Source organism: Alligator mississippiensis, chromosome 4, assembly GCF_030867095.1.
Source record: "Alligator mississippiensis isolate rAllMis1 chromosome 4, rAllMis1, whole genome shotgun sequence".
Lineage (NCBI taxonomy): Eukaryota > Metazoa > Chordata > Crocodylia > Alligatoridae > Alligator > Alligator mississippiensis.
Window position 1 is genome coordinate 237,060,953 of NC_081827.1, and position 21,728 is coordinate 237,082,680.

Sequence of the window (21,728 nt, forward strand, 5' to 3'; positions counted from 1 at the left end):
GGCTCTCTCTCCCTGTGGCATTTTCCATACTCTAATAGTTTTCACTAAAAAGGACTTCATAGATAAGAGAAACAGAAAATCAAAGAAAATACAAATCTCTGTAAGATAGGGATGTCAAAGATACAGCCCACAGGCTGGATCTGGCCTACGGTACCCCATCCTCTGCCAGCCAGTGCTGCCCCTGGGCCTGAGCTGACCTACACCTGCATGGCACGTGCTGGCCCTGGAACATATATCAATTGCACTTCCTGCTGCGGCCAGTCTGGGATTCATGCTGCACATGCCACCTGTTGTAGCAGGTCTGCGATCCACACTGCACACATCACACCCTGCCCTAGCCAGTTAAGGACCCACATTGCACATGGTGCCTGTTCCAGCTGGTCTGGGTTTGCACTGCATCAGGCACCCATTTTGGCAGCACAGATCCTGGACCAGCTGGAGTGGGCACCATGTGGGGTGCAGTCCCAAACCAGCATAGAAGAGGATCCTGCATGTAGTATGGATCCAGGAGCCTGTGCTGTGTGCACTGGATCCAGTACGGAGGAGGAGGAGAGGAGTGACAGATGAGTTTGACACACCCGCTATAAAAGAAAACTCTGTGTAGGGAAAAAGGGGTAGCTTCTTCTGTAAAAGGAGGCATGCTGAATTACCTCACTCAGCTCCTCCATTCCCCTTACTGCAGGCAAGCAGCACACATAAAATCTTAAGTATATCTAGATATCCCCTCCATGGGATGTAGGGCCCTGCAGCCTAGCTGCCCTTGAAATTAAGTGCTGAAAGGGCATTTTAAGCCCAAAAGCTTGTCTGACATCTCTCTTAATTCTGGTCCATCATCATCAAAAAAAAAAAAAATCTTGCTTCACAAAGAAAACTGCCTCAGTACTTCATACATACCTCATCCCAGAGTTAAACCCCCCTGGATACTCTGGTTGTTTAACCATTTGTGGCACTCAGTAGATAATATAAGGAATGCTTTGCAAAGATATTTCTCATACACACACTTCACTCTTAGCACAGACTTAGGTGAAAGAATAAGTACATGTAATCCCCCCCCAGCCCCCATCCTTAGAAACCAGCCACCCCTGAGAATATACAGAGTTTTAGTCCACATTCTTGCAATAAAAATAATGTATACCTGTCCCTTTCCATTTCCGGCAGCTCCTTCACTTAGAGCGCATGTCTTTCCAAAAACTGTTGTTAAAACCTTGTCTTCCTCTGTCCTTCCTCCAGTGACTTTCCAGGCTCCAAATCACTGTGGGAATGGTGGACAGAGTTATTTAAAAAAAAAAAAAAAAAGCCATTGGCTTTCTGAGTTGCAAGCCCATAATTCTACCAGGTCAGAAATTATTCAACTGATGGCTCTCAATGGCCCTGTTTCATGTTTGGAGACATAATTTGTTCACTATATTCTAGGTCCCTGCTACCAAATGGACTAATTCTAATGCATTGATTATTATAACCATAAATGATATTTCACAAGTGAAAAGCAATCCATAAGTCAGCACAGACATATTCCAAAAACTGTCATGGCTTTTGTTTTAAATTAGAGGAAGGGTTTGGGTTTTTTTACTTCTTGTTCAAACTCTCTGTATGATGATGTCTTGCAGTGTCATGATGGCTGCTATTTCCTATTTCACTACCAGTGCAAAGGTGTCCAATACCAACAACTGTAATTTATTTTAAAGGGCTAGAAAGTTATCCACAACAAGCATCAACTGAAAGCACCAGCTAAGGTCTCCTTGACTAGTATGGTAGTGTTTTCAAAAAGGAAAAAAAAAACATTTGTTTACCTATAATTAAAAAGTAGACTGTTCTAGATTACAAGTAATGCCCAGACACCAAAAAACATGTCACAGAAAACAGATTTAGTAAGCAATATTTTATATACGTTTTACAAATATTATTTTAGGAATCATCCTAAAGCTATACTTTCCTTACTATTTCTTTTCTGTAGAACATAACTTGTGCTACAGTCATGATATACTATGTAAGGGCTGTATGTTATCCTAACATGCAAACAATTCTTGGCATTATTGCTTCAGCAGAGGTCACAGTACTTGATGTCACATAGTAGGCTGACATCTCCTACCACAGCAGATATTTGATGCAGTGCCTGGAGCCTCAGAAAAACTAGTCGAAATTTCAAAAACTGCAGTTGTCCATCTCTTAATATGCTTCCATCTATCTTGATTGATCTCCATCATCATTTAAATTCCCCTATCAAGAGGCATTCATTGGTCTTATTGTCCAGCGTGACTTACTCATTCACAATGAAGTCTCTAAGGTAATATAATTGTACTGTCCCAGCATAAGGCGTGTTCTGGCAAGAAGTCCTCTGTGATAAGAGCAGTGCAACACAAAAGGACACAAAGAATTATTCTTCTGTCAATTGCAGTAAGACCGAAAAGCCTTTGGCAATCACTCGGTTCTTAAGGTTCTTGTAAGAGCTCTGCTTTATTCAGTGCCCAGTCCCATTCAGTTTTGAATACGAAAAGCTCCACAACATCTCACCCAGACTCGTCATCTGGGAAGCTCAGCCATAAAAGCAGTCCTGAATCCCAAATCTTCCTTTCCAAACTAATACTTAACAGTTAAAAAATACAAGATGCACAAATAGTAATACCACTAATAATGTTTAGTTAGTCCCAGGACTAACAATTTAGTGGGCCCTAAATAAACAAACTCATGAGCCCCAGGCCGGTCGAGGCCCCCCTCCCTCCCTCCCAACCCACCCAGCGTTGCCACCCATGGGGAGCAGGGCTCGGAGCCACCACTAGGAAGCAGCCACCATGGTGGTATGGCTGGCAGAGGGGAGGAGAAGGAAAGGGAAGGGAAAGGAAGGGAGGTGGACAGGGCCATTCATGCTGCCACCGCAGAGGGAAGGACCAGGCCCTCTTTCAGTTCAGGGCCCTAGGCATGTGCCTAGTTTACCTATGCATTAATCCAGCCCAGAATTGTCCTGCAATTCTCCCCAAGAATATCAGCAGTTCTGCAGGTAGGAGGCAGCAATGCAACTTCTCTGGTTGTGCTGCTGTCACAAAGTCCCCCCAGTAAGATACTTGCTTGGGACCACCATGGCCTTGCCTGGTCACTTGAGAGAGCCCACCCCAGCCCAGAAACCAGCCCAGGCACAGCTTCTAGAGGACTGGGGCAGCACTGGCTCCTTCCTACTCAGATCCTGCCCTTTCAGTCCCTCACCCTCTGGTTCTTCGTGGCCCTGACTCAAGGAGCAAGCATCCAGTTCTTTGCCTCTTGTTGAGGAGAAAAAATGTAACCCAAAGATCCAAGAAGCAAAACAGACTGCTCCTCTTCAATACAAACATTGGGGCAAAGACCACAGAGCAAGAAGACACTAGCCCCCACAAAAGGGTTAAGCAGTTCCTCTTTCCCCCAGTGCAGTCCAAATAGGCCAGAGCACCCCCGAAGACTGTCCCTGTTCTCTCTCCAAGTCTGTCTAGCTTCTAAGCCCCAATACTGTGGCGCTATTTGTCTCCAAATATCAGGCAAAACCTGCTTGTCTATCCCTGTCAAATCTATTACCATGTTTATTTTTTTTTCTTCCTCTCCCTTGGACACTGGGTGTTATCTGCAATCTCCACCTTTGTTGAACTGCCAACAAAGCTATTCCAGTCTCTGACTATGGATGTGTCTTCTCTCACTCTGTCTTCACTGCCTCCACAACTCACTCTCCCCACTGTGCAAGCTAGCTAGGGGGAAACTGAGGCTCGCAACATCATTACAGCATGAACACAGCTAACAGAAATATTCCAATAAACCCTATGGTCCATCACAGCTATGTTCGGCTGTCTCAGCTTCTATAGTTAAGATCAGTCTGAAAGGTCAGACAAAACAGCAGATTCAGCGTCCCTTGTATCCCTTCCTCCCAAGATCTGGGAAAGTGATTCCAGAAGTTTTCCCCCCTAATAAATACTTCCTTTGGAAAATATGGTCCTACAACTACAGAACTAACTCTTGTGACACCTGTGCTTTTTGTGACCATTTCCCAACATAAAGATGCCCAGCATCATTTTTAATTGAGTGGCGGTAGCTCCAAAAACCTCCTTAAAGGTAACTTAATTTTTTTATGGGACGTTACAGTATCTTAGAATTAGTTCTTCTTTAATTAACTTCTTCAGTGTCTCAAACTCTTTAAGGTTTTCATCTCATGTCTATTACATACTTGCAAAGCATCGTTCTGAGCTGCTTACTAAGCAGCTAAATAAGGCACAAAATTATCTGACATGGCTCACTATTCCAAGGAAGACCTGTACCATTTCCTCGTGGAAAGCGTACTGGTGATAGTCTCAATCCTACCATGATTTACCTGGACAATTTACTCTTTCAGGTGTATTATCCTCCTTTTATATAATTTACTTGTGTTTAGCTTTAACACATCACCTCTGGCTCGGAACTGGTAAAAAGCTCTGTCATGCTGTCCTACCTTTCTCCCCCCCACTTTTCAATATAAAAATAGTAGTGCACTTTGCACTTTCAAAATTGTTCGCATTATCTGGTGAAACATCTTGAGTGCCATGCAACCCAAACAAACAGCAATTTGGGGGAGCTTCTTCAAAAGGGATGTTGAACATGCACAAATGCATATTGTTCTTCTACATGTAATTGCTGGCACATCAAACATGCTGAATAGTTGTCATGGGTCACCTTACCAAAGATTTCTCTCTCTCTGGGGGGGGAAGAGAGAGATTATTTTGGGTCTGTACATAAATTCTGTCTTTTTTCCCCTATAATGACCAGTAAGCATACTGCCCTACTTGCATAAACATCCCCTACTTGCACTACAGTGCCAAAGCAATGATCCTATCCCATCTTCTCCTAAAGTCTCTAGAGTAACCATAACTTTCTAAAAGGTATGACTATTGGACTGTTTCATCTATATTCTGTTCTTAGAGTTTCTCTTTCTCTTAGAAGACACCCTCAAACTCATTCAATTTGTTTGATCCCAACTCTCCAGTGACTGTATCCTCTTTATTTGCAGAGGACTTTGCATGCTCAACTATGAATGTTCTTTTTCCTTGTACTATTAAAAAACAGAAAGATACAAACTATCTGTCATACCTTTAGTTTATGTATGCTGCCAGTGGGACAAGCCCAAGGCATAGCTGCTTTAGCACTCTTCTTTTAATCTTTTGGATTCTCTATTATGTTCACATGGCCTTCTGAAACAAAAAAGAACCTGATTATTGGAAAATTCAGAATTAACCCTTTATAGTGCAAGTAGAATTTGCCAAGCAGAATACACTTGTGTCAACTAAATGACTTTCTCTGCTTAGCAAGAGTTTTAAATGCTTCACCCAGGGTTAATTCTGCATCTTTCAATACTCTGAAATATTTGTTCAGATCCCAGTTGACATCAGATCTCTTATCAGTTTGCCCCTCACAGTTGAGAGATGTGTTTTTCTGTCTTAATTACAAACTCTTCTAGGATTTCTCATTCTCCTTGTTTTCTGTCATAATCAGCCCTAGACAGCCCCAGGTCCACTGCCAACATTAAAGAGACTGTCAGAACCAGCCCCAGGACAGCCCCAAGCTGGTTGGAGACCTGGGGCTGTCTGGGACAGAGCTGATAAAACAGTTGATCATCATCCTCAGCCCCGAACAACCCCATGTCTGGGACTGTCCAAGGCCAGTGGCAACAAACAGCCAATGGTTGGCCCTGGCCCTGCCATGGACTTTAAATCCCATGCTTGGCAGCTCTGGCAGGGGTGCCAGATGCAGAGGATCAGAAGCCCTCAGCCAGAGAGAGCTGAAGAGTTTTCCCTACCAGGGACTTTAAACCACAGGCACAGGGTTTAAAATGCCCATCAGGAGCTTCATCTCCTACAATACTGGGCATCCCTGCTGAGGCAGCAATGGACCCCCCCACCGCTAGGAGCCCACAGGGTAGTCCCAGGACCAGGTGGAGTACCTTGGCTACCCCAGGCCAACCAGACTGTCACCACTGCCAACTGGACACCAGGCCAGTGCCAACCAGACTGTTGGCGTTGCCAATTGGAGACCAGGGGCTGTCCAGGGATGATTTGGTGTGGCGCTGCCATATCAACCAGCCATGTAGCACCCATGCCATTTTTGGCAAGTTAATTAATACATTAACCACAATATAAACATAATGTGCACCTGGGGCCTCCTTTTGACTTCTTGCCTTTTCTTTACTGTTTTCTAAAACTTTGGCTCATCAGGGCACAGATGTCACTTGAAAAGCATGTTGTTTTGTTTTTGTTCCTATTTTCTCTCTCTGCATGCATCTCACCTTTTTGTTCTTTCCTAATTTCTTCATAAAATTATTAGTCTCCATAGAACAGAAATAACTGACAAATGTAAACTGACATACATCTACCTATTAGAGTTAACCTGTGTTTGACCTTCATAATGTGATACGGTTGATGTGGTTAAGATTAACAAGTCAATTATTTCTGGACAACGTACCAGGCACCCAACTGTTTCAGTACTAACCAATATGTTCTTTCTACAGCTTTTGATACCCATAAAATAATCCCAAGCAATTTTTCAGTAAGACATTGTGAGTACCAAGCTCATTCTGAACATACAGAAATCATTGAGATGAAAAGGAATGGGGATAATGGTATAGTTCAAGCAATTCTTAAAAACCACTGGCCTTATAGCTTTTTGTTTGACAAATTTAAGCTTCCACAAGATTCTGGGCAATGCAACATAATGAATTGTTCACAGTTCCATTGACCTCCTAGAGGGGAATGTCTATAGTCCTTAACACCACTGTACAGGCCACTGACAGCGCCCACAAATTTCAGTATTAAAGATTAAAAAAAAGGAACACCGAGAAAGAACTTATAAAGACTTCTTTTAACAATTAGCTTTTTTAGGATTCAAGAGCTATTTCCATTTGAAGATGTTTTTATACTGCAGGCAATATTACAATTCCAATATTTCATTTTTCATTAAAACATTTTCTAATTAAAATGATTTTTAAATATGCAAAACCACTATCCCAGGCCTCGCTCAGCATCAGAGAGGTTAAAAAAGCAGATGGGTCCAAACTGCTAAATGTATTAAGTGATGTTTTATTGTGTCGATATCTGCAAATGTAAATTCAGCAACAGAACTGCACAGTCACCTCTTAAGCCAGCTGTGTAGATCCCAGGACTTTCCTACCCAAGAAAGAAATAAAAAAGTCCAGGACTAGCAACAAACCCCAATTGCAGGAATTCTGACTGTCCATTAGAATGAAACTCCACTTGAAAGGCACGACTGTAAATAATGGGTGGTTCAAATCCTCACCACGCACGAACTCTGAAAAAGCAATCCATAGTATGTATTCCAGAACTTCCTGTGTTGCCATCTTGAATCCTTGGAAGTGATATCCATTTCTGTGGTTATTTAAAAGAAGCAATCCATAAGCTCTCCTTAGGTCAAAAACTGTAGTGGTCCATAGGACCTGAAAAGAAAGTTTTTTGTACTTCTCCCTATTTTATGAGAGCCAACTCAACCACAATCTGGCCTTAGAACGTGGATAAAGTCTATCTTGAAGGTTCTTGAAGTTCAAGTAGAGTTAATTCCATCACTTCCATTCTTCCACTTACCCACATTCAAAATCCTCAATTTGACTAGGCTCCTCTACTGCAGAGAAGAGCCCTTAGTCATTCCTGACCAGGATGCCAGAGCACCCTGGATACTGTGAGATTCTTTTAAGGGTGCCACAAGGTACCATACAATATTAGCACTGTTAGAAGAGCACACACCAACTGCTACAGCTTCCTTAGCCTGACGAAGGGTTTTTGAACCTGAAAGCTTGCTTAATAACTATTCTCCAACCATTTAGGTTGGTCTAATAAAAGATATCAAGTTCACCCAAGGAACCTTGTCTGCCTAACTCCTACACAAGATTCACATGAAAACGTAAAGATTTCAAATGGGAATTCACAGTCCCAGAAACATTCTGACCTGTTGTAGTCTTTCTAAGTTCTTTGCAACAGAGAAAGTACTCTTAATTTTTCATGGTCAAAAAGCAGGGAAAGGAAAAAGCTGGCATTTTCTGAGGAATACTTTGTTTCGTGTATCTGTGGGGTTCTTGTCTCAGAGAGATCATGCAGCGAAGAATAGGGGAACCATCTTTACTAACAACAAGTAATCACTCCATAACACTAAAGCAGAACAGGAAAAAGCAACACAAGATAATACAGTTGAGGCAGCTCCCTCTGCTGCTGGAGTACAGAACATCAGGGGCAATGCATAGGGGGTGCACCCCCTGAGGGCAGTCACTGCTCACCACCCGGCCACCAACACCACCAGAGACATCTATGGGTGGTCCACAATTCCCACTGGCCGCCACCAATGCTGCCAGCAGCGGCTGTGGGTGGTCGCCAACCCTTGGTCGGCGCTCCCCACCCCCTGCTACCAACAGTGCCGGCGATGTCTGTGGGAGCTCCCCTTCTTGCCGCCATGCTCCCGCCACTTCCACCGCCATGCTCCCACCACTGCTGTGCACCCCCCAACCAGCTGCCGGAGGCAAGCACCGTTTATGCAGAACATACATAGAGACTCAATATACAACACTTTGGCTGCGTCCAGACAAGCACAGCCATGTGGTATGTGGCCACACATACCACACATTCAGATCTTCTCTGCACTGCAAGGTAGAAAAAAAAAGGGATGGCAGATGTGGGGACAGCACACACCACCCAAAACTGAAGCCTGGCCAGCCAGAGCCACACACAGGCTGCCAGCCAGGCTCCAAGTGGCAGGATCGCCTAGGGTAGCCAGCAGAGAGGACAGTCCAGTTGTCTTCTGTCCTCTATTGATATTAAGCCGGACGCCTTTATGTCCTCTATTTTTCTCTTCAACAGAGGACAGAGTAGCAGAGAACTGGAATGTCCTTTATGATGGCCGCCCTAGGATCACCACTACTGCAGCCCCAGGTCCCAGGTAAGGCAGCTGGGACAAGTCCAGTGCTGGCCCCAGCCTCCCCTACCCCACCCAGGGTAACCTGCTGCCAGAGGGCGCGTGGCACGGGCATTCCCCGGGGAAAAGTAGCAGTGGTACAAAGTGTGCAACTGCTTTTTGCCTCCAGGGAAACAAACATTCACGCTTGTATGGATACAGCCTTTAAATCTAAAAATATTAAGAACCACTGATCTAGAGGCTACAGTAGATCATAAGCTGAATATACACCAATGATGTGCTCTTGTTGCCAGTTAAAAAAAAAGAAAGAAAGAGCAGCATCCTGGGTTGTATTAACAGATGTGTCACTTTCGAATCATGGAAAATGATTCATTCACTGCATTCAGCACTGGTGAAGCCTCACCTATAGTACTATATTCAGTTTTGGGCCCCAAACTTCAAAAAGGATATAGACAGATTAGAAAGTGTCAAGTGAAGAGCAATTAAAATGATTAGAGGCCTGGAAAATATGGCTTATAAGCAAAGACTGGAAGAAAAAGGATTATTTAGTCTAGGAAAAAGATGACTGAGGAGGATTTGATAACAGCCTTCAAATAGCTGAAGGATAATTATAGACAGGATGGAGATGGGTCTCTCTCTGTGACTGTAGGAGACAGGACTACAACCACTCAAGCTGCTGCAGAGGACATTTAGGTTGGAGATTAAGAGGAACTTGCTGAGGTTGGCCAAGCACTGGAACAGACTACCTAGAGAAGTTGTGGAATTTCCATCTTGGAAATTTTCAAGAGCAGGTTGGACAACCACTAGGTTGCGGTGGTTTAGTCAGGAATGATACTTCCTTGAGCAAGAGGATGGACTAGATGACTTCCCAGCCCTACTTTCTTAGGATGCATATGAAAATGTCAATCATCTTACATTTAAACAAAAAAGATGCCAGTCTTAGCACTACCAAATCCTGCTACAAAAACCCCCCACAAACTTAATTCTGAGATTCACTGTTTTACTGATTTAGATGTAAAACCAAAGTGTTGATCTTTGCAGAAACATGGATCCTGCAAGCCATTAGTGCTTTTTTGCATTTTAATAAATAAATAGTATGGTATATGCATATACACACACACAGATTATATACATCTCTCATACTAGAAAATGTGTACATTTTCTTTCTATGAAGCCCCATTTTTCCTTTGGTTATTCTCAAAATAAAATTGGCTTTAAGCATGAAAAGAAATAGGTGATAAATGACAAGCAAGGGTATTCTGCTTGTCCTTTTGCACCTTCCTACATATAACAATCACCATCATATAACTATGTAAGCTGGCTTCAAATCAGCAGTCTTTAAAATATGAGTCTAAATACACCAGTGGAAAATAGAAAAATAAGATGTCTCTAACAAAGCTCATTACAGCCACCTTTTAAAACTACCTGACCTATATATAACAGCTGCAAAGGCTTGCTTGGCTGCAAGCTGAGTGGGTGAGCTGTGCCTAAGAACTTTGCCAGAAAGGCAGCAAAAAGTTTGCAGAGGGTGAAATAGCATTTCCAAATGGAGAGTATGCTGTGCACAATGCATGTTTTTCCTGGAGCATTTGAACTGTGACCAGACCCCGCTATTGCAAACCCCGGGCTCTGACTGGCTACTATGGAGCCATAAAAAGATGAGGGAGGGAAAAGCAGCTGGGGAGAAGCCAGAGGAGAGCAACACCAGCCTGGAGAGAGAGGCAGAGACTCAGCACCCCTCCCCCCCCCCCCCCCCCCCCCCCCGAGGGAATGGAGCTGAGACTTGCTGGGGAGCAGACCTCAGGACAGAGGAGCGCCTGAGTCATCCCACGAGAAGCTGATTCCCCACCCGGGTCAGAGCTGTGTCAGGGACACAGGTACTCAGGGAAAAAGTGTGGAGGGGTTGATAAGCTAGCTGGGAGCTGGGAAAAGCTGCCTGGCCAGGCACCTGCAGAGGGACATCTGCTGTTTAGGCTGGAAGGGCTTGTCCTGGAAGGACAGAGGAGTGCAGAGGGAATCCCCTGTCTGCATGTGGAGGTGCTGGGGGAGAGAGAGCCCAGAGATGGAGCGGGCTGTGAGAATCCCAAATCTGCATGGGTGTGTGAGCAGGCACTTAACCCCTAGTGTTTGCAGGAGGTGTATTTTTCAGAAGGAAATTAAAGAAAAGAAGCCTATTACCTGCAGTGGCTGGTCGGAGACTTGTTTTTGCTGAGTTACCAAGAAAGAGCAAAGAGTCCACCTTCCCTGGAGCAGCAGAAGCCTCGCCTCTGCCACCTGGCGGTGGATCATTGTTAAAGCTGTGTTGCCATTTATTGTTATGGGAAGGAAAGTGTGACCAGAAGGAAATCAACCTTGGTTATGGGGGGAAACTGTTTTAAAGTGTTATAACCAAGTGAATGTAATCACTGAGGTTGTTTGATGCAAGTGGGACCACGCAGCATGGTGGAATTATTCATCTCCTGTTCCAGTTGTGAATTCTATTCAAATTGTTGGTTTTTATACATATACATACATACATACATACACACACACACACACACACCCATTCTCTTGATTAATCATTTCTTTTCTGTATATAGTTGCATATAATAAAGAAACCCGTTTGTTTATTGGACTTCAAGTAAATGCTTGGGCAGTGAGGGTGAGGGGCACACCTCAGTCAGCAGCCCTGCCTGAGAGGGGATCCCAGAGCTTCTGGCACCCTGAGGATCCAGAATCCAGCATATCGCCTGGCCTAGCGTGCCAGCAAGGGTTACATATATTTGAACTTGAATAACTAATATGGCAGAGGTTTGTTTCAATTATTCTCTTAATCCAAATAAAGAAAAAAGATAAATCCATAAAAAGTTACAAACAGATAATCAAAATGAGGGAGTGTTTCAAAACAAATAAGACTTACAAAGTCACCACAAGGTACTAGGCTGAATTCAATCACATATCATATTATTTCTGTCCTTTCATAGATATTTTTTGCAAAACTACAAAAGGCCATATGCAGTGATGTATGTAAATGCACTCAAATATCAGGATGAGTTTTGCTAATAGAATTTTAACTTGGGGAGAGGTAGTGTGTTGTGGTGTATATATGGGAGTAGAATTTGCATATATGTGGCCTGGCTTTAGCTATCTACTCCAAGATAGCTCATTTATGCTTATATACCAAAGGGATTTTTTTTTTCTTGTTAAATATATGCCCTGGATATTTTATTTTCCTAATCCTGATTTATTTATTTTACAATATCCTCTTTCAATCAGTTTCCACAGTGGAAAAATGCCTTACTGTAAAGCTCTAACAATCTATTATCATTTAGCTTTCATTAATTGTGTTCTATACTAAATCTAATTTACCAAATACCAGTATCATAGGACTTCCATTCAACTCACATTTTGTAAGGTACTAGATTTTTCTCTTTTTTTTTTTTTGTTTATTAACTTTAAAAAATTGACTGCACCATTTCCCCATACTTCCTAAACAAAGCTCTTAAACACTTTAGAATGATGGGAAAACAGTTGACAATAATTAGGACCAGAACCCTGACCTTTGTGCTTCTCTATAGGAGGCATTAGCTTCTTTTTAAACATGTGGAACACTTTTATGAAAACAAGAAAATCTGGTCTCTACATTAAGTTCTTTTTTAATCTTTATGGATTTTAAATAAAGGTAATGCTTGCAACAGTTGCTGGAGCAACAACCTTGTATGACAGACTGGGTTTATTGTAATATTTCTGTTTTAAAAGTGTTCATGTGGTCAAAGTGTTGCATGTCCCACTTCACCCATCAAAAAGCTAGTACTGTACAAGGCGAAAGAATCGATTATGGGCAGGGAAACCAAAGTTGCTGGCCTACCCTAGCAAAAGAAAACACATCCATCTATAATATTGTTAACACACCAGCAATGGTGAGGCTTGCAGAAGATGTCCAGTGGAGGGAGAGAAGTAAGTATGACAACAAGAGAGCTGCCTGGACATGAAATGTCAGCTCCAAGCAGGGACAGTTTGAGGACAGAGTCTGCACAAGGAGATGAGCTGGGCAGCTTTGGGATTCTGAAACCAGGCAAACTGGAAAGAACAATGGGGCAATCTTTGAGTGTGTTCTAAGCTATGTGGGCAGGGTTGGGGACAAGGAAACTGCTTAACACTTTGCTAGGGGCAGACATTACAGATAAACCAGTTTAAGTGACTAGAAACTGGTTTAAACCTGTAACAGAATAGATGTTCAGTTCACATAAACTAGTTTGAAAATCACTGAAACCAGTTTGAGACAAACCTGGTTGCATGTAGTATAAGCAGGGCCATCCCTAGTGTGGGACAAATCGAGGTGACTTCTTTGGGCTCCACACTTAGGGGGACCCCATGGATAGTGCCATACAAGGCCCACCACAGCAGCTATGCACAGCTACTGCCAGCTGTCCTGCCACTGCTGGCTCTGGACGCTCGCCAGCAACCCCCACCTCCTGGTCTCCGCTCACCCCTAGGGATGGCTCTGAGTATAAGACTTAACTGACTTGTGTCGAACCAGTTTATACAATGTCTGTCCCAAACCCTTTCCTGGTGTAATTTAAATCAGACTCCCCTCCATCCTGGCATGCTCTCTGGGCTGGGCAGGGCTCTCCTCCACAGCAGAGCTGGCCCCTCCCCTCTGCTCCCTGGCTGGAGCTCTGGCAGAAACTGCAGGTATCTGCCTTGGTTTCCCCCTGTTCCCCCCACCACCCACTCCCTGCTAAGCAGGGATTCCCCCTCCCCTCTGCCTTACACAGACATCTCTCAGCATTAGCTAATATATGGCATGCTGGCTACGGTTTGTGCTGTGGCAGACAGGACAGTGTTCGCTTATGGCTTTCTGGAGCTAATCAACAGACAGCTAGTAAGGTCCCTTTATTCCTTCCTTGGAAAAAGCTGTTTAAGAAGAGCTTGAACTAATGGAGAGAAGCTTTTGTTTTCTTTTTTCTTAATGAACTGGTAAACACTGAGTTAGGGGTGATAAACACTGTTATCAACTGCTTGCTGGGCTGCTCGGCTGGGAAGGGGGACCCCTCTCTAATCAGGGCATCCTGCCAGGGCCTGGCCATACCCCCCCCCCTCAGCTCAGCACCATGGAAGGGAAGGGAGGGCTAATCTAGTGCCCCCCAGCTCCTAGCCTGAGCTACTGCCTGCACCTGCATTTCTGGGATGTCTGTGTGTTTACAAACCAGTTTAGGCTAGCCAGGTTAGGCTAACCTGCAAAGATTGAATCAATTCAGGCTCAGGCTTTTGGAATGTCTATCGCTAGCTTTGAAGGGAGCAGAGAGCCTCTGAATGGGTGGGCTTTGTCCCAGTAAATGCCTTTATGAAGCAGAACTGACTATTTGCTACTTAGAACTTCAGGTTGCAGCTGTTCTCTGCAGCAAGAGGTACAGTCACTGTCAGGGGCAGGATGGGATGCTCACTCCTTGAGTCAGGGCCACAGAGAACCAGGGAGGGTAAGGGGCCATAAGGCCAGGATCTCAGAGTGGTAAGTCTCCCCCAGCGGGCAGGCTCAGGTACCAGACAAGCCCATGATGTTCCAGAGCAGGCACCCTTCTGAGGGGGGACTCAATGAGACCTAGGAAACATTACGTCTCTAGATCAGTAGTTTTCAAACTGTGTTCCATGGAACCCTGTAGTTCTACAATACATCACTGGGGCTCTGCAAAGAGACTGGGGTAATGGCACAGTGGGGCAGGAGGGAGTATATCACCACTGTCAGGCCAGATCACCTGGCTCCACCTCAGCTCATGGGATAAGGGTAGCAGCTCCACAGCAGAAGAAGTGATGCAAAATGTTTGTGTGACTTGGAAGTTTGAAAACCACTGCTCTAAACTACCTCCATCATAAGCAGTAATAAAGCCACCAGTCCAAAAGTATACTTCACCTTTCTTCTGGAGGGAAAGTATCTTGCAGCTCCATACTTATTTCAATAATACCCTGTCTGCTAAAAGGTTTATTGTTATTAAACTATGAAACAGCATATTTCAGTAGTTAACTTTTGCCCTGTCTACAGGTTCAGAAATGTAATGACACTGATACGGCTCTAAGTCAGAAACCATGCAGGCTCCAAAGGCCCTGGATCCATCTCTTCAGGAACCTGCTAGTGTATATCAAGACATGAAGACATAGCTAAACCAAGAACATAAATAGATGTACGGATCTTTTCCCATTATATTTTGATAAAGAAACTAAAGAGACTCGACAGCTACTACTACTACAACACTGTTACCTGAGTGAGAGAAAGAAAATTCCCCCACTGTGTTGTCAGTAAGATACCATTTTCTGGCATCCTCATCATAGCTGAATCCTGCGTACTTTATTCGTATGGATAGTACATATGAGTTCTACTGAAGCTTGGCCACCGAGTTCAACAGAAGTAGTATAATATATTTATAATCTGAGATGCAAAAAGCTTTTCAGGTTTCTAGCAGTCATAAACTGGGGGGCAGGCAGGAAGGAAATAAAAAGAAGAATCTAACACCACATCAAATGTTCATAACAGAAAAAACATTAACAGCCTCTAAAAATTACTTTGAAATTAATACCATAAATAATTTTAACATTATTGGCTTTTTATTTGATTCTGGTTATAATCAAGTTTCCTTATTGAAAGGAGTTGTTTTTTGGGGTTTTTTAATACCAATTTCTCTCTCGCTTTTCTGATTCAATCAATGAGAAAAACTACTAACGCTAATATTTTCATGAAATCTTTGGTTAAACAGCAGCAATTGTTCATATTTAACAGAACATAAAACAAGCTATGCTTATACAGACACACATCTTGTGAGTGCTTTACCAAATGGAAGTTCCCCTTAGCAAATATTTCATTACTACGTTTTACTAAGTCTGTATGCCTATTGCTAAGCACATGGAAAGTTAATAAGATGCCTTGCCAAGGATTTAGCATGCATCTGCAGCACTGGTTCTGCATGTGTAACACAGCTGATTCTGATCTCATCACCTTATCCGTTTTTACAGAAACATCTATCAGGAAAACAGAAGGGACAATGTATTAAAACTTTCACATCCACCTTTAGCTATCAGGAACAAGATAGGAGACACAGTGTATTAGTTTGTAAAATAAATAAAATATTTGGAAGGTTCCACATTTAATCAGTCAGAAAATGACTGGATTTAGTGAGGCCAGGAAATGGAGGTTTGTAAAAAGATACATTTTGTCAACAACATAGAAAAGAGGCTTTAGAAACAATTGTTTTTTCAAACCCTATTTCCCTGCTTGGAATAACTAAAAGTATGAATTTGCATGTATATGATAGACTCCAAGTCAGAACTAACGTAAACAGAAGCAACTATTTCAGAAGCATCTAGACAAAACATCAGGAAGTGACAGTGTAAACTGATCAGAAAATAAGCCTATGTCCTTCAAACTGGGATGAGGTGTTCTAGTTTGTGCATAAATATAACTTACCCTGAAGTGTGGACAAAGGCAGAAGCGTTTGGAACTTTGGTCTCAGAAAACGTTGGCATGGGTTATTTGGATCTGGCTGATATGTTTGCAGAGATTCATGTTACATAGCACTGAGCAATTAAACATGTAGCAAAACCCCCAGTTTTTCTTTTTTTATTTAATTTAAAATGCATTCCCTCCCCTCTCCCCAACCATTTCTGACTTTTTCTCCCCCTCTCTATTTCCTACAGATAAGTATGAGTGAGCTCACACGTAGGACAAGCTTTAAACATTTTTATTTTGGTAGCAAGTTTTTGGTTTTGGATATCCACTGTTTTATATTGTATTATCATCATTTTCATATTGATTTTTATTGTTTCATATGGATATTGTATGGTTTAGGCCTGTGTTTGTAAGTGAACCAAAGTAACGTCAAGTTTCCATTTTGTATGTCAAGTCTCCATCTTCTGTCCTCTGCCTGGGCATCCCACGTTGCAACTGTACGAGTCACGTACCCCTCCCATGTAAATTGGTTCCCGGATGAACGAGAATGATTGGGAATGATTGAAATACAATGGTAGCAGGCCTCTATTGAACGGGCTGTAATGACTGGGCCATCACCTCCCATTGATTCATCCAGGAACCACGGACCTCACCCAGGAACAGAGACAAGACAAACATTGGAAAGACAAAAGTCCCTGCAGAACCAGCAACTCTCACCATTACAGACACCTGAAACTGCACATCCCTGCAAGGAGCACACATGCTCAGTACGCCAGGGGCTGACCCTTGCCAGGGCATGCCTCCTGTCACTAGGGTCACACAAGGTCTGCCCCTATAAAAAGGGGCAGTGAAGACAGACCCAGTGGGACGCCCTCTCCATCTGGACCAGCACCATGCCACACCACCTATCCACCCAGAGGCCCTGCCGGGGACCCACCTCTGGACAACACCTACTGGACAAGGACCCCTTCCAGCCTGGATAGGTAGATATTACCTGCATACCTCCACCTACAATTTGGACTCTCTCTCTCTCCTCCTGGACTTCAGTGGACTTCAGCCCCTGCACCAAGCCTCTCTAACCCCTGCTTCCATTGTGTGCATGTGGGAGGGGGAGTGCAAGGGAACCAATAAGACATTGTGTCACCATCTCCCCTGTTCAATAAAACCATTGTCATTTGCAACACCGAGTTGGGTCGTGTTTTACTGAATCCCAGTCCCTTCCCTATCTTAAATTCCAGACTCATTCTCTCTCTCTCTCTCTCAGCTCCAGTCCCCACACTCTCTGCTAGTTTCCCGATCTCCTCCCAATTCCATCTCCCCTTTTCTGCCACCTCTCAGCCTCCCCTGCTTCTACTGCCTTTTCCCTGTGACTTTCTGCTGCCTTTCTCTGCTTTCCTGCTGCCTGCTGCTTTTCCTGTGATTTTCTGCTGTTCGTGTCTCTGTTTTCAGGCTTCCCCTGCATCTTCTGTGATCCTCCCCACCCCACCTGCGGCTTCCTAGCTCCTTTTAGCTGTCCTGCAGTTTTCTCCAGCAGCTGGAGCCTTTCTCCAGCTTCCAGCACCTACTGCCACCCCCTGCAACTTCTCTAGCTGCACCGGAGCCATCCTCTGGCTCCCCACACCCAGAGTCCCTCCTTAACACTCACGCTTTCCCTTAGTCCCATTTTCCGCTCTCCCCACCTACTTTTTCAGCTCCCCCATACCTCTGGCTCCAGTCTCAGCCTCTGTGCCGGCATGCTTCCCTGTTCTGCAGGCTTTGGGCATTGTCTTTTAATCAATTAACCTAAAGTTACCCCCAAGCCTCAATTCTTCAGCCCAGGCCCCTGTAGTCTACCAGTTCTAATCCTGGTCCTGGTAACTTTAACTCCCTACACTACACTTCTACTTTCTTACCTTAACCTTTCCCCAGGTATCCCAAGCACACCAGGCACATACATACATACACATCACAACACCCAACTTAGGAACTCACTTGTGTGTACGCGTAGGTGGGTTGTATTGTGCGTGAATTAGTGAATACACATATATAGATATCATTGTGTGTGTGGTATATGAATTAGTAATCCACGTATGTGTATTGGATGTGCAGGTGTTGGTAACTAGTAACTGATTCTGTCCAAATTTGGTGTGTGTAGCGTGTATGGGCTTAAACTGGTGATAGGTGTGCATGAACCTAGACTGGTTATTTTGAACGTGTGTGTACCTGAGTTACGTGTGTGTGTGTGTGTGGCATTGTGTCCCTGATGTACGAATTAGTGATCTGTGTTTAACTTTTGGGGTGTATAGTGTATGTGCTTGAACTGGTGATAAATATGCATGTGCCTAGGCTGGTTTGGACGTGTATGTGCCTGAGCTGGTAGTGTGTGTGTGTATGCATCTAATTGATTTGTGTGTGTTTTGTATATGTGCAATTGTACACCATGTCGTCCTATCTAATAGTGCAATATTGAGATCCTGAGCGTTGGCCTGACCCCTCAGGGCAACAAACAGACACAGAACAAAGCAAAAACTCTGTCAGATTTCTTGGCTCTGAGTGATTACTGAACAGCAGGCCTATGCAAATAGGGAAGTATTCGATTCACATTTGGCCGATTATGAGGACAGTGATTTGATTTGGAGATTCAGATCACTGTCCTGAATCAATTCAGCCAAATTGGCTTCTGAAGATTCAGTGTTGATTCAAGAGATTCGGTGATTCGGATCGGCCGGGGAGAAGCAGGCACAGCCAGGCCGCTGCAGGGAACCAATAAGCTCCTCCAGCTGTGCCCATCTCTCCCTGGGTTGGGGGAGCCGCAGGAGAAGCCCCCATGGCTGCCCTGCCTGGCCCTTGCTCAGCCCCAGCCTAGTCCCAGATTCAAACCTCAACTGTAGATTAATATCCACAGTAGAGCTCTGACAACATAGTGAATACTATGTTTGGGAAGCTACGACAGAGCAATCGGTGACCAACAGAACTGAAAAGCTTCTTCTTACTGAGCAAATGGATTTTCCGATGGTGGAAACATTTACTTTGAACAGCTCTTTGCCCTGAGTCCAATGGGGATGGGATTTAAGAGAGGTTGGAAGGAACCTTAGAACCCCGCACAGGTTGCAACTCTTAAAGAACAGAATCCAAAGTTTCTGTTTCTGAAAGGAGAGCACTAAATCAAGACCAGAAGCAGGAAGACTGGGAAGGAGATACTAGAAAGGACTGCTTTGTTCCACAGATTCTGACCAAAACTAGGAATCAAAGTGGAACTATGTTCAGGTTGTTTGTCTTATCTGAGTCCACCCAGACGGTGAGACAGAGCCAGGTTTGAACACTTTCTTCTGGCCTTTTTTACTGCCACAGTTCCTTTGGTTCTACTGACATGTAATATTACATTTTCTTTGAATACCCACTACAGTGTTATTAAAAGCTATTATTATTAAAAGCTAAACTACATTTCTAACCATTTATTTGATTCCACTTTCAGCAGGGGTCATGCTAAATGACCTCTTTAAGGTCCTTCCAAGCCCTACTGTGCTACAGTTATTTGAGCAACCTACAACAAATATGTCACTCACTCAACTGCTGAATTTGGTTTAAGGGGGTATATCTTGGTTTCAGTTACATGAAATGCAAATCTAGAGCAGCTGCACTAAAATCAATGGAATTATTTGGAGTATGCCCATACTTCAGTTAAAGAAGTGCCAAGAAGTGGGACAAATTCATCTACACCGATCTTAACTTTTAAGAGACCCAAGCTAACTAATTTAATGATACCTCAGGTACCATTGCAAGACACAGTAGATATTTTTGTGACTGCAGCATGGACAGGCCCATAGTTACACATGCAGAAGTTTTTTAACCAGTCACTTGCTGGTACAGTATCAGCAAAGCGATGAAATCCTGCCTTGTGATTGTCCTTCTCTATAAAGAAATACTTAAATCCTGCTTCTCCTCTCACCCAATTTTACCCTCAGTGGAACAATTCCTAATTTACTCTGGTGCTAGCAAGTCAAGGATCAGCGCTTCCATTTTCATGGTGGCAAGAACATATTAACAAGAGAAAAGTATCAGGACTAATTACTTCCCTACGTCTCAAAGGATTTCACCTGGAACCCACAAATGAAGCCATGTGGTCTCCTTCAACAGTGGTACTACTGGCACTCTATCAAGCAACTGAAAGAGGCAAGAGAGAGCTGTTCACATATCCTTTTCCTTCACCCTAGAGATGTGTATTGTCTGCCCAATAAGCTTAATATCTATTGATCAAACAAGCTCGAGTCCTGTGGTTCTTCTCAAAATCAAGTTGGTAACATATTGTACTATCCTCTAAAATTATATTCTACAACAGCCCACAGTTTGTCCTTTTTCAGAGCAACCCTCCATAACAGATAAAAGAAAAACAGACAAAAAACTTCATTGCTCAGGGCATCTTCCGTTTTCCAAAAAAAAAAAAAAGGTTCCAACAATAGCACGGGATAAAGATGAGATTATATTAGGCCTGCAGGCATAAACTATGAATATACATGACACATAACTGGGTTACTCCTCACTGTCTTTTCTTACAGTTGCTCAGTGTCCAGCTGCTTGCCACTCCCCCCACCCCAGGGAGAGTACACTCATTAAAAAGGGGACCACAGGGCGTACACTTATTAAAAAAAAGGTTGAAAACCCTGGTATATGTTGTTAATAATGCAGCTTCTGCATGGACTCTGAAAAACCACAGAAAGCCTAAAGTAAGTAAAAATTGTAGTTTTCCTATTCATTGAACCTCTCTTCATTCATGCATAAACACTACTCTACTGAGCTTCCTAAAGTATTAAACTCATTTGATAAAACGCATATGGCATCTAACTTAACAAATATGCCTTATAAAATATCATTTTGATTTCTGCAAAGTGAGAACAGCAAAACAAACTATTGTACCAGGGCATTACTGAAGAGAGATGTCCCCAGAACAACTGGACAATGAACAACTTCCTCCCAAGCTTCCAAAGCTGAAAATATGGGAAGTCAGGAGGTGAACCTAATGAATCTTGGTTTCTTTGTGTTTGGTTTCAACACTATTAAAAGCAAGGCTCTGCACCAAAACATTAAGAGTCAGTCTACACCTCATGCGTATTTGTGCTAGCAGAGATACTCCAAGAGCATATTCCAGACACCTGCTCTCACTCACACCCTCCAGACAAGCAATATGTCACCGAAATGTTTGAGGGACATCCTCAGAAACCACTCGCAAGCATGTTAGACACCGAGGTCTTGAGAAGGACCACAAGGGAACAGCCAGAGAGAGGTTTCACCAGTACATCTGCAAGTTTGGAAAGTATGAGCAGAAGCAGGTAGAGAGGGCATCCTCAGGGATGTCCCTGCTGGGAGGTGCTGAGAGGACAGTGTGGACATGCCCACAGGCTACAAACAGACATTGCCTTTACGCTATTAAAAAAAATTT

The 21,728-nt window shown here is 43.5% G+C and overlaps 1 protein-coding gene across 2 annotated transcripts in view; it reads right to left on the minus strand.

Annotated features, from left to right (window-relative positions):
- THSD7B (thrombospondin type 1 domain containing 7B) overlaps positions 1-21,728 on the minus strand; it is a 680,297-nt gene that overhangs the window by 598,649 nt on the left and 59,920 nt on the right. The gene's annotated exons all lie outside the window — the stretch shown is intronic.